We start from the raw sequence: 12,879 nt of genomic DNA, 5'->3' as shown, positions 1-12,879 counted from the left end.
ATCACTGATGTTTGCTCCTGACTGAGAGTTATTAATTTTCATAACAGAAAAAAACCTCTCACAAACATATGTCGAGCCAAACACTGACATTACCTTCGCGGCTTCACAATGGAGATGAGGAAACTCTTGCTGTCTTGATAGGAGTCTATTACATGTCTTGCCAAAAGGAACTTGTCTCTCAGATCAGAATTACACTGTAGATCTATTAATTACATTTGCAAATTGGGATGAATATCTTCTACACAAACAGCAAATGGTCTCGAGAACCATTCAAAAGCTTGGGATAAATATGATATATCCCCAAATCGTTTGAGAAATTCCTCTTTTATTGCACTAAGTACAGAAACATATTCTTTGCAACTCTGTTCTCACACAGTAGACAGAGTAAGGAAATGCACTGCATTCGCAGATGACGGCAGTCATTCCCACATCTCAGGCTTGCTAGTGAAAGCTTGCACCTTTTCAGCCATTTCACAAATTAGCTGATTTTCTCCTTGGAAACTTGTGTTCAATGTATTCATGTGTCCGGTAACGTCCACTAAAAATGCAAGGTCGGCAACCCACTTTGAATCTTCTAACTTGTGATCATACCTCCCTTTGTCTTTTAAAAACTGATTTATTGGTATTCTCAGTTCAGAAAATCTTTTGAGTACATTACCAAGGCTAAGCCAGTGGCCTTCACTGTGGTATTGTATGTCACTGTACTCTTCCCCAATTTCAGCTAAATATGTGTGAAACTATGTGTAATCCCATGGGATCTCAAATAATTAACTGCCGAATAACTACTTGCATGACATCCCCCAGTTTTGCTGCTTTTGCACAGAGTACTTCTTGGTGCAAAATGCAGTGGATGCTGTGCAATAATTCTCCTGTACGCTGAGGATTTTTTCTTAGTAATCCAACAAATCCCATTTGTTCCCCTTTCATTGCAGGTGCTCCGTCTGTTGTCACTGACACCAAACGTTCCCAGTTTAAGCCAGCTGAATCGACAGCTTCTTCAACAGCTTTTAGGATGACCACTCCAGTGGGCATGCTTTTTTTAGATATCATATCTAAAAAATCCTCCATTATGTCCAGAGCAGTGTCCATGCCGCGGACATAAATCACTAATTGCGTGGTGTCTGTAATATATGTGGATGCATCAAGTGTGATGGAAAATGCAATAAACTCTTGCACTGTACTCCTTAATTGATGGTAAATGTCACCTACTATGGCACTTACATGAAGGCTTACAGTCCGCCGAGAAAGAGTTATAGCTCGAAACTGATTTGTATTCAGTGGGCAAAGTAAATCATCAGCGACATTGATGCACTCCTTTATAAACTCACCTTCAGCAAATGGTTTTCCAGCTCTCGCTATAATCAGCGCAATCTTGTAACTTGCATGTATCACTGGGCTATCATTGTTGTCATCCTGAAAAATTGAAAACAGTGCTCCATAAAATGTTAAATCAGTTAGATGAGAGACATGATGAAAGAAAGTAGCAGATCTCTTGTGACAACAGCAACTCATGTCAGATTCATCTAGTGTTGTCAGATTGCTCTTCTTAAGGTCAGTCAATTTCCCATCTGCTCAGAATCTGACAATAAATTGTACTTGTCCTCATGAAATTTATTATAATGGCATTCAATACTAAACTTCCGCTGACCAGTGAGAATACTGCCACATATTAAACATTTCAAATTCTCATGTTTTTTCACGAAGAAAAAATGATTCTGCCATTCCTTTTTAAAAGAAAGCAAATTTCCACTTCTCCATTTCCTTGATTCACTCTGCATTTTCCAGTTCTTGAAATACAATGTTCACTATGTAGTGGTCGCTTCGCATCAACATCTGCAGCTTAGCCTGGTACTACACGACCGCAACCTGCCGGCTGTCGCCACTGCCCCGGTCAACGATTGCACATGAGCAGCACATGTGCAGCACTGTGTGCTCATAAGCCACATGCAACGTTTGCCCACTCCTGCCCTACTGCCTCAGTGATGCCACTTTCCCCCTAGGCAAAAACAATACAGCACCATTTTGAAAACCTGTACACCAGTAGCTATTAAACCATCTGCTAGCTACACTCGGAAACATCATTTCAAGACTGTCAGCACAACAGACCAAGTGCTGACCCCCCACCCCCCCACCCCCCCTTCATCTGAGCCTGATTAAGTAGATACAAGGAAAGTGATCAATAAAGGCTGGATAATTTCAAACTTTACGTAGTGTTGTAGGTCTCTGTTATGTTACATCAAAACTAAATGTTATTACATAGAATTTCCATTATGATGAACCATGCAGTTTTCATGTAAAGCCACTGATTTTGAATAGACAATTGATCTATTCACTGAAAAGGTGTTTGAATGTTGTGTTGTGCAGGTGTGGTTAAATTTATTGGAGCTAAACTTCTAACTGTTGTTATTTATAGATCCCCAGACTCCGATTTCACAACATTTTTGCTAAAGCTAGAGGAGGTTCTTGGTTCACTTTATAGGAAATACAAAAAGTTAGTTATATGTGGTGACTTCAGTATTAATTGTATAAGTGATTGTGCAAGGAAGAGGCTGCTGGTAGACTTCCTTAATTAATATAATCTTATGCAAACCATATTCTTTCCAACGAGAGTGAAAGGGAACAGTAGAACAACCATAGACAACATTTTTGTTCATTCCACATTACTAGAAGGGCATTCTGTTAGCAAAAAAGTGAATGGCCTTTCAGATCATGATGCACAAATTTTAACTCTAAAAGATTTTTGTGCTTCAACACGTGTTAAATATAGTCATCAGCTGTTTAGGAAAGCTGATCCAGTGGCTGTAGAGACCTTTGTAAACCTTATCAAGGAACAAGAGTGGCAAGATGTTTATAGCACTGATACAGTAGATGATAAATATAATTCTTTTCTCAAGACTTTTCTCATGCTCTTTGAAAGTTGCTTTCCGTTAGAACATTCAAAACAGGGTACTAGCACAAACAGGCAGCCTGGGTGGCTGACTAGAACGATAAGAATATCTTGTAGAACAAAGTGGCAATTATATCAAAACGTTAGAAACAGTCAAAATCTAAATGCAGCAGCCCATTACAAACAGTATTGTAAGGTGCTTCAAAATGTTATTAGGAAGGCAAAAAGTATGTGGTATGCAGGTAGAATAGCTAAGTCTCAGAATAAAATTAAAACCATATGGTCAGTCGTAAAGGAAGTGGCTGGAATGCAGAGACAGGTCGAGGATATAGAATCAGTGCACAGTGGGAATGTCCATGTTACTGATAAGTCACATATATGTACAGTATTTAATAATCACTTTCTGAATATAGCAGGTGAACTAAATAGAAACCTAGTCCCAACAGGTAATCGTATAGCGCTCTTAGAAAAAAGTGTTCCGAGACTGTTACCTGAAATGCTCCTCCTTGATACTGACAAGAGGGAGATTGAGTTAATTAAATCAATAAAGACCAAGAACTCTCATGGATATGATGGGGTATCTAGCAGAATACTGAAGTATTGTTCTATGTATGTTAGCCCAGTACTTAGCCATATCTGTAACTTTTTCTTTAGGAGTGGTCGGTTTCCTGACCGATTAAAGTACTCGGTAGTGAAGCCACTTTATAAAAAGGGAGACATTGATAATTTTGACAATTTTAGACCTATTTCTATGCCATCGGTGTTTGCTAAAGTTATCGAGAAGGTTGTATATACAAGGTTACTGGAGCATTTAAATTCACATAATTTGCTGTCAAATGTTCAGTTTGGTTTTAGAAATGGTTTAACAACTGAAAATTCTATATTCTCCTTTCTCTGTGAGGTTTTGGATGGATTAAATAAAAGGTTGCGAACGCTAGGTGTTTTCTTTGATTTAACAAAGGCTTTTGACTGTGTTGACCACAAAATATTACTGCAGAAGTTGGACCATTATGGAGTAAGGGGAGTAGCTTACAATTGGTTCACCTCTTACTTTAAGAACAGAAAGCAGAAGGTAATTCCCCATAATATTGAGAGTGGTAGTGATGTTCAGTCCCAATGGGGCAGTGTTAAGTGGGGCGTTCCCCAAGGGTCGGTGCTGGGGCCACTGCTGTTTCTTATTTATATAAGTGATATGCCTTCTAGCATTACAGGTGATTCAAAAATATTTCTGTTTGCTGATGACACCAGCTTGATAGTGAAGGATCTTGTGTGTAATATTGAAACAGAATCAAATAATGTAGTTCATGAAATAAGTACATGGCTTGTGGAAAATAATTTCATGCTAAATAAGACTCAGTTTTTACAGTTTCTAACTCACAATTCAACAAGAACCGATATTTTGATCAGACAGAATGGGCATATTATAGGCGAGATGGAACAGTTCAAGTTCCTAGGCGTTTGGATAGATAGTAAACTGTTGTGGAAAGACCATGTCCAGGATCTTGTTCAGAAACTAAATGCTGCTTTATTTACCATTAGAACAGTATCTGAAACAAGTGACACTTCAACACGAAAAGTCTACTTCGCATATTTTCATATGCTTATGTCATATGGTATCATCTTTTGGGATAATTCTTTTGATTCAAAAAGGGTCTTTCTGGCTCAAAAACGGGCTGTTCGAGCTATATGTGGTGTAAGTTCGAGAACCTCTTGTCGACCCCTATTGAATTGTCTGCAATAGTCTGGGAATTCTGACATTGCCCTCACAGTATGTATTTTCTGTAATGTCATTTGTTGTTAGCAGTATTAGCCTATTCCCAAGAGTTAGCAGCTTTCACTCAGTTAATACTAGGCAGAAATCAAATCTGCATGTGGAATGCACTTCCTTGACTCTTGTGCAGAAAGGAGTGCAATATTCTGCTGCATCCATTTTCAATAAGCTACCACAAGAACTCAAAAATCTTAGCAGTAGCCCAAACTCTTTTAAGTCTAAACTGAAGAGTTTCCTCATGGCTCACTCCTTCTATTCTGTCAAGGAGCTCCTGGAAGAGCTAAAAAATTAAGCAAATTCCAGTGTTATGGTGTTGATTTTCCTTATTTAAACTTACGACTTGTCACCTGAATATGTTTTTTTATATTTCATTTTATCTGTTTCTAATATTGTGTTATAATTTCATGTATTGACTCATTCCATGACCATGGAGACTTCTCCTTAATTTGGTCTCACAGAACAATAAATAAATAAATAAATAAATAAATAAAAATCTCAAATTTTGGAAAGTGCTGCAAGTTCAGTAGAATTGTATCACACCAGTATGCGGTGATTAATAGGGATTGGTGGCATGATTGGCTTTGGAGATCATTTGATAAAGTAAAGCCCACATCACTCAGGGAAGGATTTGCTATAAGCTTACTTGCTGGTTTGCACAACTCCCGAGCAGGCATCATCATTTGCAAGCCAGATACATACTGTCATTTACACACTTAAAGGACTAGTTTGACAAGAATGGGTCACATAGTCAGTTGTAGTCTTACAGTAAGAACAATCCCAGCATTTGCCTGAAGTAATTTAGAGAAATCATGGAAAACCTAAATCAGTATGCCCAGGTGGAGACTGGACACTTTACCCTCTCAAATCAAAGGCCAGTGTGTTTAAAACAGTGCTCCCCATTCGATTTGTCCCTAGTGTACAATACTGCTTTACATAGAAATTATTTAACAACATAAAAGGCTAGTGCTACACTGTTCATTCATTCCCCACTGCACACACAACACACATTGTTTCAACACTAAGCAAATTATCAGCTGACTGGAGGAGCTTAGTGGCAATGCCCAGTTTGCATTTTGTGTACTACTACTTCCCATTGCTAACCTAAAAAACTGAGTCTGCATCCATCTATAATGAGTACGATGTTGGGCTCACAAAGGCATTAAGGTGTTGGTGTTACACACTGGATAGCTTTGGTCCTAAATTTTTCTACAAAAAAAAAACATGAAGTAAAACACAATGTGAAAGTGTTACATGAAACAATATGTTTTATTCTTGTTATTATTATTATTATTATTATTATTATTATTATGTATTACAATTTTTACAAAACCCCTACTCTGTGTTATCTAAGTGATCATTCATCACGTAGAAATGATTGTTTAAAAGGTATTTTTAACTGGCATTTTGTTTGTATTAGTGATGTCTTTAAACTCCCTGGAAATTTACTGTACAGTTTTATACCTTGGTAGAAACTGCTGTTTTGAGTTTTACGTTTATTCTTTCCTGGTAAATGTAAGCTCAGTCTACCTCTTGTTTTGCGTTCATGGGCACAGCTGTTTGTGCAATAATTATCAACTATCAATGGCTTTTTTTCCAACTGATTGGTAAATGTACTTGCATGGTATAATTAAAATCCCCCATTTTTGCCATTATTCTTATGGCTCTTTTCAGCAGCTTAAAACTATGTTCACACTACATGCATTTGTTCCCCAGAACAGAATTCCATAGCTAACAACTGAGTATACATATGAATAGTATGTAACTAAAAGGAACTGGCTGTTACACATTGGTAACAGGACTATAAGGGCAAAAATGCAGATGACATGCTGTTTCGAAATATCCTTGTGGATTCTCACCATTCGATCTGAGAATCAGTATTCATTCATTGGAATTCTGTGTTTGTCACACAATTTACAGATGTGCCATCTGTATATAATTTAACAGTGTCATTTTCCTTCTCCAAACTGAAATCTGTGGCATTTGTTTTCTTCATTTTCATTGTCACATAATGGCATAGTGACAAATTGTAAACTTCCTTGAGGGTTCCATTTGCTTTTTCTGCAAGAAATTATCTTGTTTTTTCAGTGACTACAATACTGCTGTCATCAGCAAAAAGAATTTTTCTCCATGACTAACACTATTAAGAAAGTCATTACTGTATATCGGGAACAGTAATGGACATAATGTGCTACCCTGAGAAACTCCTATGTTAATGTATCTTGGTTCTGATGACTATTTTACTAAAACTTCAGAGTAACTTGATGTATGTGTTTTCTCTGCATTTTGTACCCTATCTGTTAGATACAATCAGAACTAGTCATTAGCTACACATCTTACTTATAATGCTTCCAGTGTATTTAGTATAATCTTATGTTCAGCAATATCAGAAGCCTGGAAAGATTTAAAAACATGCCTCTGACACAGTTATCTTTTCCAATACCATCAGGTACCACTTTTGTGAATTCTATTTATGCTGATTCTCTACTTCAAGTCAAATGTCATATTTATTCAAGTAATTCATTAATTTGGCTTTCATTATGTAGTCTATTATTTTTGAGAATATCACTGTAGGGAGTTCTGCATGTTTGCTGTGATAGCCACAGTATTGTTAGCCTTGTAGGCTTCACTGACTAATACAAGTCCTATCTGCATCTGACATCACTGTCTGGAAGCTGGGTCTCAGGGTGAATGCTTGTTAACCTGTGAGACAAAACAGAATGCCACTTGCCTGCCAGATGCTATGCAATCATTTGCAAACAGTTTTAAATTCACTTTTTGGTTAAAAAAATGACTCTTTGGTATCTTGTAGCCAAATTCATATGATTCATAATGAACTACCTATTGTTTTGTTAATATCTGATAATTCGACATTAAGTAACATACTGAAAGAAGTTTGACTACTTTGCACTTAAAAATAGGTCTAATTATGAGTTTATGTTATGTCATATAGTGTTGCATACAAAATGTGGAAGAGATCTACATGTGTCTACATCTTGAGAAAATGTGTCATCTGTAACTAACTTGCATCCTATTGCTTGTGCAAACACTACCATGAGAATGAAATATTCATAACATTCCAATTGCCATGCATCAATTTGAGATATCAAAAAGAGATCTTGGGAGATGACAGCATCCAAAGAGGAGTGTTTTGTCATATTGCTTATATGCAAAATGTTGTGATCTGCTGTCATGTATGCGTAACAGAGATTTTCTGTGATGGAATAATGTAATTGGTGAAACGTGAATTGCTGTATTTTGCAGCAACATTTTTATATGAATAATGCATTATTTTCATAAAGTATTGAGCTGTCTTGCTCTCAGTTGCTAGTTTAAAAAGTCACTGTTTCAAGAAGCCGTTGTAGTTGTAATTTTTATTATTGAGCTGAATCTTTGTAAACTCTGCTGTGTTTTGGCAAAATAAACAGATTTTAACATGGTAACAAGAGAACTGTAGCTGTTTCTGAAACCTCGCCACTGATGATACTTCTCGGAAGACAAAACAGGAATAAAAAATCTGGGGAGAAAATGATCATTTCTGTAGCAGTTTCAGCAGAATTGTGTAACCAACATTGTCTTTAGTAACACTGTCCAACAATGAAAGTGTAAAATGAATGAAGATAGCCAATTCCTATCAGTTCTAATGTGCTGATCACGAATATCACAAAGATAATTCCAAATTAGCTCTAATTTTCATTTTAAACTGTTTTCTTATGGTGAGATAATTACGCACAGATTTTTATGTTAAGTTTGAACTCCAATATCATAAGAGTTTGTCAAAGTCATAATAACAAGTAACAACGGATTATATTATTGTCAGTGGTCTTACTTGTGTGCAATATTTTGGAAATAAACATTTTGATACCAACTTTAGTGATCTTTTTGTCTCCCTCCTCTTCAACTTCAGTGACTTTATTAATGCATGTAATAATTTTTACACATTTGCTTCCAGATTAACTACAATTGCTCAAGTTGACTGCTATTGAAGTGAACAAAAATGCCATGAGTTTGTGTTAACAGTGCTGACACATTTTGCTATGTGTGTGGAGAAGTGACATTTGCTTCACAAAAACAGCAAATAACTCCATTGACTAAAAAAGCTTACAGTTGTTATCTTGGGTGCAAAATAGGTGATCAGGATAAACCCTGGGCTCCACCTGTGATCTGCAACACTTGTGCCAGCAACCTCAAGAACTGGATGCATGGGAAAGGACGTTCAATGCCCTTTGCAGTACCCATGAGCTGGCGTGAGCCAACTAACCATATCAGGGACTGCTACTTTTGTATGATTCCTCCTATCAAGAAGGAAATATCAAAGATGAAGAAGCAGACAGCGATCTATCCTAACATTACATCTGCCATATGTCCAGTTCTACATGGGGAAGGATTGCCAATACCTGAACCACCGGCAGAGTATGAGATTACTTCTGATGGAGATTCTGAATGTCCTGAACCATGAACATTCTTCCAAATATATCATCAACTGATGATCCACAAAATTTGTCTCAAAATTAGTTAAGTGATCTCATTAGAGATTTGGTGCTCTCTAAAGCTAAGGCAGAGATTTTAGCATCAAGAATGCAGCAGCTCAGTTTTCTGGAAAGCAATGTAAATGTTTCATTCTGCTGCAGAAGAGAGCAACAATTCACTCCTTATTTTAATATGCAAGATAGTTTTGTGGCATGTGTAGACATAAATGGTCTAATGAAGGCTCTCAGAATTAATTAGAACCCTAATGAGTGGGGACTCTTTACTGATGCGTCAAAGTTGAGCTTAAAAGCAGGGCTTTGAGATATTGGTAATGAGCTTCCTTCTATTCCAGTTAGACATAGTGTGCATATGAGAGAGTCATAACAAAACATTAAAATTTTATTAGAAGCTGTCAAGTATAATGACTCTCAAAGATGGATTTGTTGTCTGCTGAAAGCAGTTTCATTGCTACTAGGTATGCAATTAAGATTTATACTAAATATTGCTGCTCTCTCTGTGAATGGGATAGCCGAGCTCATGCATCTCATTACAGTAAACATAGATGGCCCACCAGAAAATCTCTTCAACCAGATATAAAGAACATTAAGTGTGAATCTCTAGTAGACCCTAAACAGATTCTGCTTCCATCCTTGCACATCAAGTTGGGTCTCATGAAATTTTTTTTTAAGGGAATGAACAAAGATGGTGACACATTTAAGGCAAAAATTCCCTTACCTAAGTGATGCCAAAGTAAAGGAGGGCATCTTTGTAGGCCCACAGATTCGAGAGTTTCTTGCAGACCGTACTTTTGATGGAATCACAAGATGATGAGATGGATGCATGGGCATGTTTTAAGACAGTCTGTTTACAGTTCTTAGGGAACAAACGAACAATAAATTACAAGGAAATTGTGGATAACATGTTGTCATCTTATGAAAACTTGGTTGCAACATGTCATTGAAAATGCATTTCTTACAAAGTCATCTTGACTTCTTCCCCAATGATTGTGGTGTGGTAAGTGATGAATGTGTGGACTGCTTTCATCAAGATATTGCCACATTTGAGAAGAGCTATGCCAGAAAATGGAGCCCTACTATTTTAACAGATTACTCCTGGACTGTCATAAGGGATGTTCCTGAGTTTGCATATAAACATCAAGCCCTTTCGTGGGCATGTGGTAGAGCACTTGCCCGCAAAAGGCAAAGATCCCGAGTTTGAGTCTCGGTCCAGCACACAGATTTAATGTGCCAGGAAGTTTCATATCAGTGCACATTCCACTGCAGAGTGAAAATCTCATTCAGGAAACATCCCCAAGGCTGTGGCTCAGCCATGTCTCTACAATATCCTTTCTTTCAGGAGTGCTAGTTCTGCGAGGTTCGCAGGAGAGCTTCTGTAAAGTTTGGAAGGTAGGAGACGAGGTACTGGCAGTAGTAAAGCTGTGAGGACAGGGCGTGAGTCGTGCTTGGGTAGCTCAGTTGGTAGAGCACTTGCCTGCGAAAGGCAAAGGTCCCAAGTTTGAGTCTCAGTCCAGCACACAGTTTTAATCTGCCAGGAAGTTTCAAGTAATTTATATATTTTCTTTTGTACTTTACATAGTTCTGGTACAAAGTAGACTTATAAAGTATTTTCATTCATGTGATATTATATTCATTTTTCTTAATAATTTACTTTTGTACTTCGAAAATGGCACTGAAATTTATCAATACATGACACATAACATAATTCAAGCAATTATTCACTTAAAATTTGTTATGCTGAATCTTGTAACATGAATGCATATCTAGTTATGAGTTATTTATACAAAAATGAAGACTACTTTTTTAAAAAAACTAGAGATAAATATGTATGAAGATGATGGTTTTGTATCATTTTATACTGAAATTAACATAACTAACTCAATATTATGCAATTTACACACTTTCACCTCAAATCTGTTGTTCAGTGTAATCAGTGTCTGGCACTGAAACCTACCTCAGAAAAATGGAGAAAATTTAACACCAAATAGTATAACATCTTTTTGTTCCTATTCCTTTACAGAGTAAAGGACTGGACATTTCACATCAGATTCTGTTCTGTTCATCAAAGACGTTGATAATCTATATTCACTTTGATGGCTAGGCCACATGAGAGGATCCTGAAGTTGTCAGAATGATCAGCACTTCAGAGCTATAATATAGTTCTATTGTACCAACTAGAATTACTGTTTTGCCTCCAGAAATGAGAATAGTTCTGCCTGACAAAACAAAATTGATTCTGTTTACGAGTCAGTTGCAGCTGTACCTCTAGAAGAAAAAGCGTTGTTTATTAAACATATAAAAAGATATTTGAGGTGAAAAAGTCAATGAACTTAAGCTGTATGGGCATTTGAAGAGAAAGATGATTCACTATGTGCAGTACATTGCTTTCATACTTCTCAAATCATATGGCAAGTTCAGTCCCATCCATTCATTATTAAAAATATGCTGGGATAAAGGATTCTACTGAAATTGCAATGGAAGTGGTGATTATATTCTTCCCAGGCTTGTTAGTTCTTGTTTTTTTTTTTGTTTTTTTCGTGTTTTTTTTTTTTTCTCTCTCTCTCTCTCTCCAGAAAACTATCATCAGTGATGAGTTTTGAGTAACGACTACATTATCCTTTTGCCAGAATTCAGCAGTTTACAAAAATTTATGTTAATAACATCATATTGCAGTTGCAATCACAACAGAATACTGAAACAGTGTATCATTAAACTAGCAGGGTGAGAGCAAGACAGCTCAACACTTTATGACAAAACTCATTCTTGGTGGGTGTAATCTCTTTACGTATATTCTTGCAAACCCGCAGCAATTCCAATTTCATCAATGCCCCAGAAAATTGCATTACTCCATTGAGAAAATCTATAGTTACCTGTATTTCACAGTAGATAAAGAGAAGGATGATGATGATGATGATGATGATGATGATATTGGTTTGTGGGGCTCTCAACATCATGCTCCTCAGTGCCCATACAAATAACCAATCTTTCCATTGCCAGTCCCACCATTTCTCCAATGATGATGACATGATGAGGAGAAGTCAGACACCCAGTACACAAGCGGAGCAAATCCATGACCTGACAGGGAAATGAACCCAGAACCCATGATCCAGAGGCAGCAAATCTAGCCAGTAGACCATGAGCTGCAGACACAGTAGATAAGGAAGTTTTGCACATTGACCACATGGTGAAATAATCTTATTTCTGCATGCTACCAAATGCAAAAATCTCATTTGAATAGCTCAAACTTTTTCATACTCGATTAGCGTACATGATCAAAAGTGAGAGCACTTTATGCAGTCCACTTTCTCAAGATTGTAGGTAGACAGAACTCCTCCAAAAACTGAACATTAGATTTTCATACACAGCAATATATAACAGAATTCCAGCAAATGTAAACTCATAGGTCCCCTGTTTTACATTGCAAACTATTCAAATTTTGTGTGACAAATTACTTAATTTCATAATATCACGAAAACTGTGACAACTTACAAAATTCATCATGAAACTGATCTGAGAGAATCAAATTTATTTGTGAGTTTCTTTAAAATTGTTTAAGGAAGACCACAGAGCAGCAAGCTTATGAATGCTGCTGTTCGTGCTGTCTGCTGCATTTTCCACCTGCTGCAATAAATATTACACTGTGTGAGACCTTCAGAGAGTGAGCTAGCCCTCTCTACTCCCTGATAGCCAATAGTCAGGTGTGGCACCCAGCAAACTTACAGCTAAATTTACTCCGT

Source organism: Schistocerca cancellata, chromosome 7 (genome assembly GCF_023864275.1).
Source record: "Schistocerca cancellata isolate TAMUIC-IGC-003103 chromosome 7, iqSchCanc2.1, whole genome shotgun sequence".
NCBI lineage: Eukaryota > Metazoa > Arthropoda > Insecta > Orthoptera > Acrididae > Schistocerca > Schistocerca cancellata.
Note: the sequence above shows the minus strand (reverse complement) of the source record.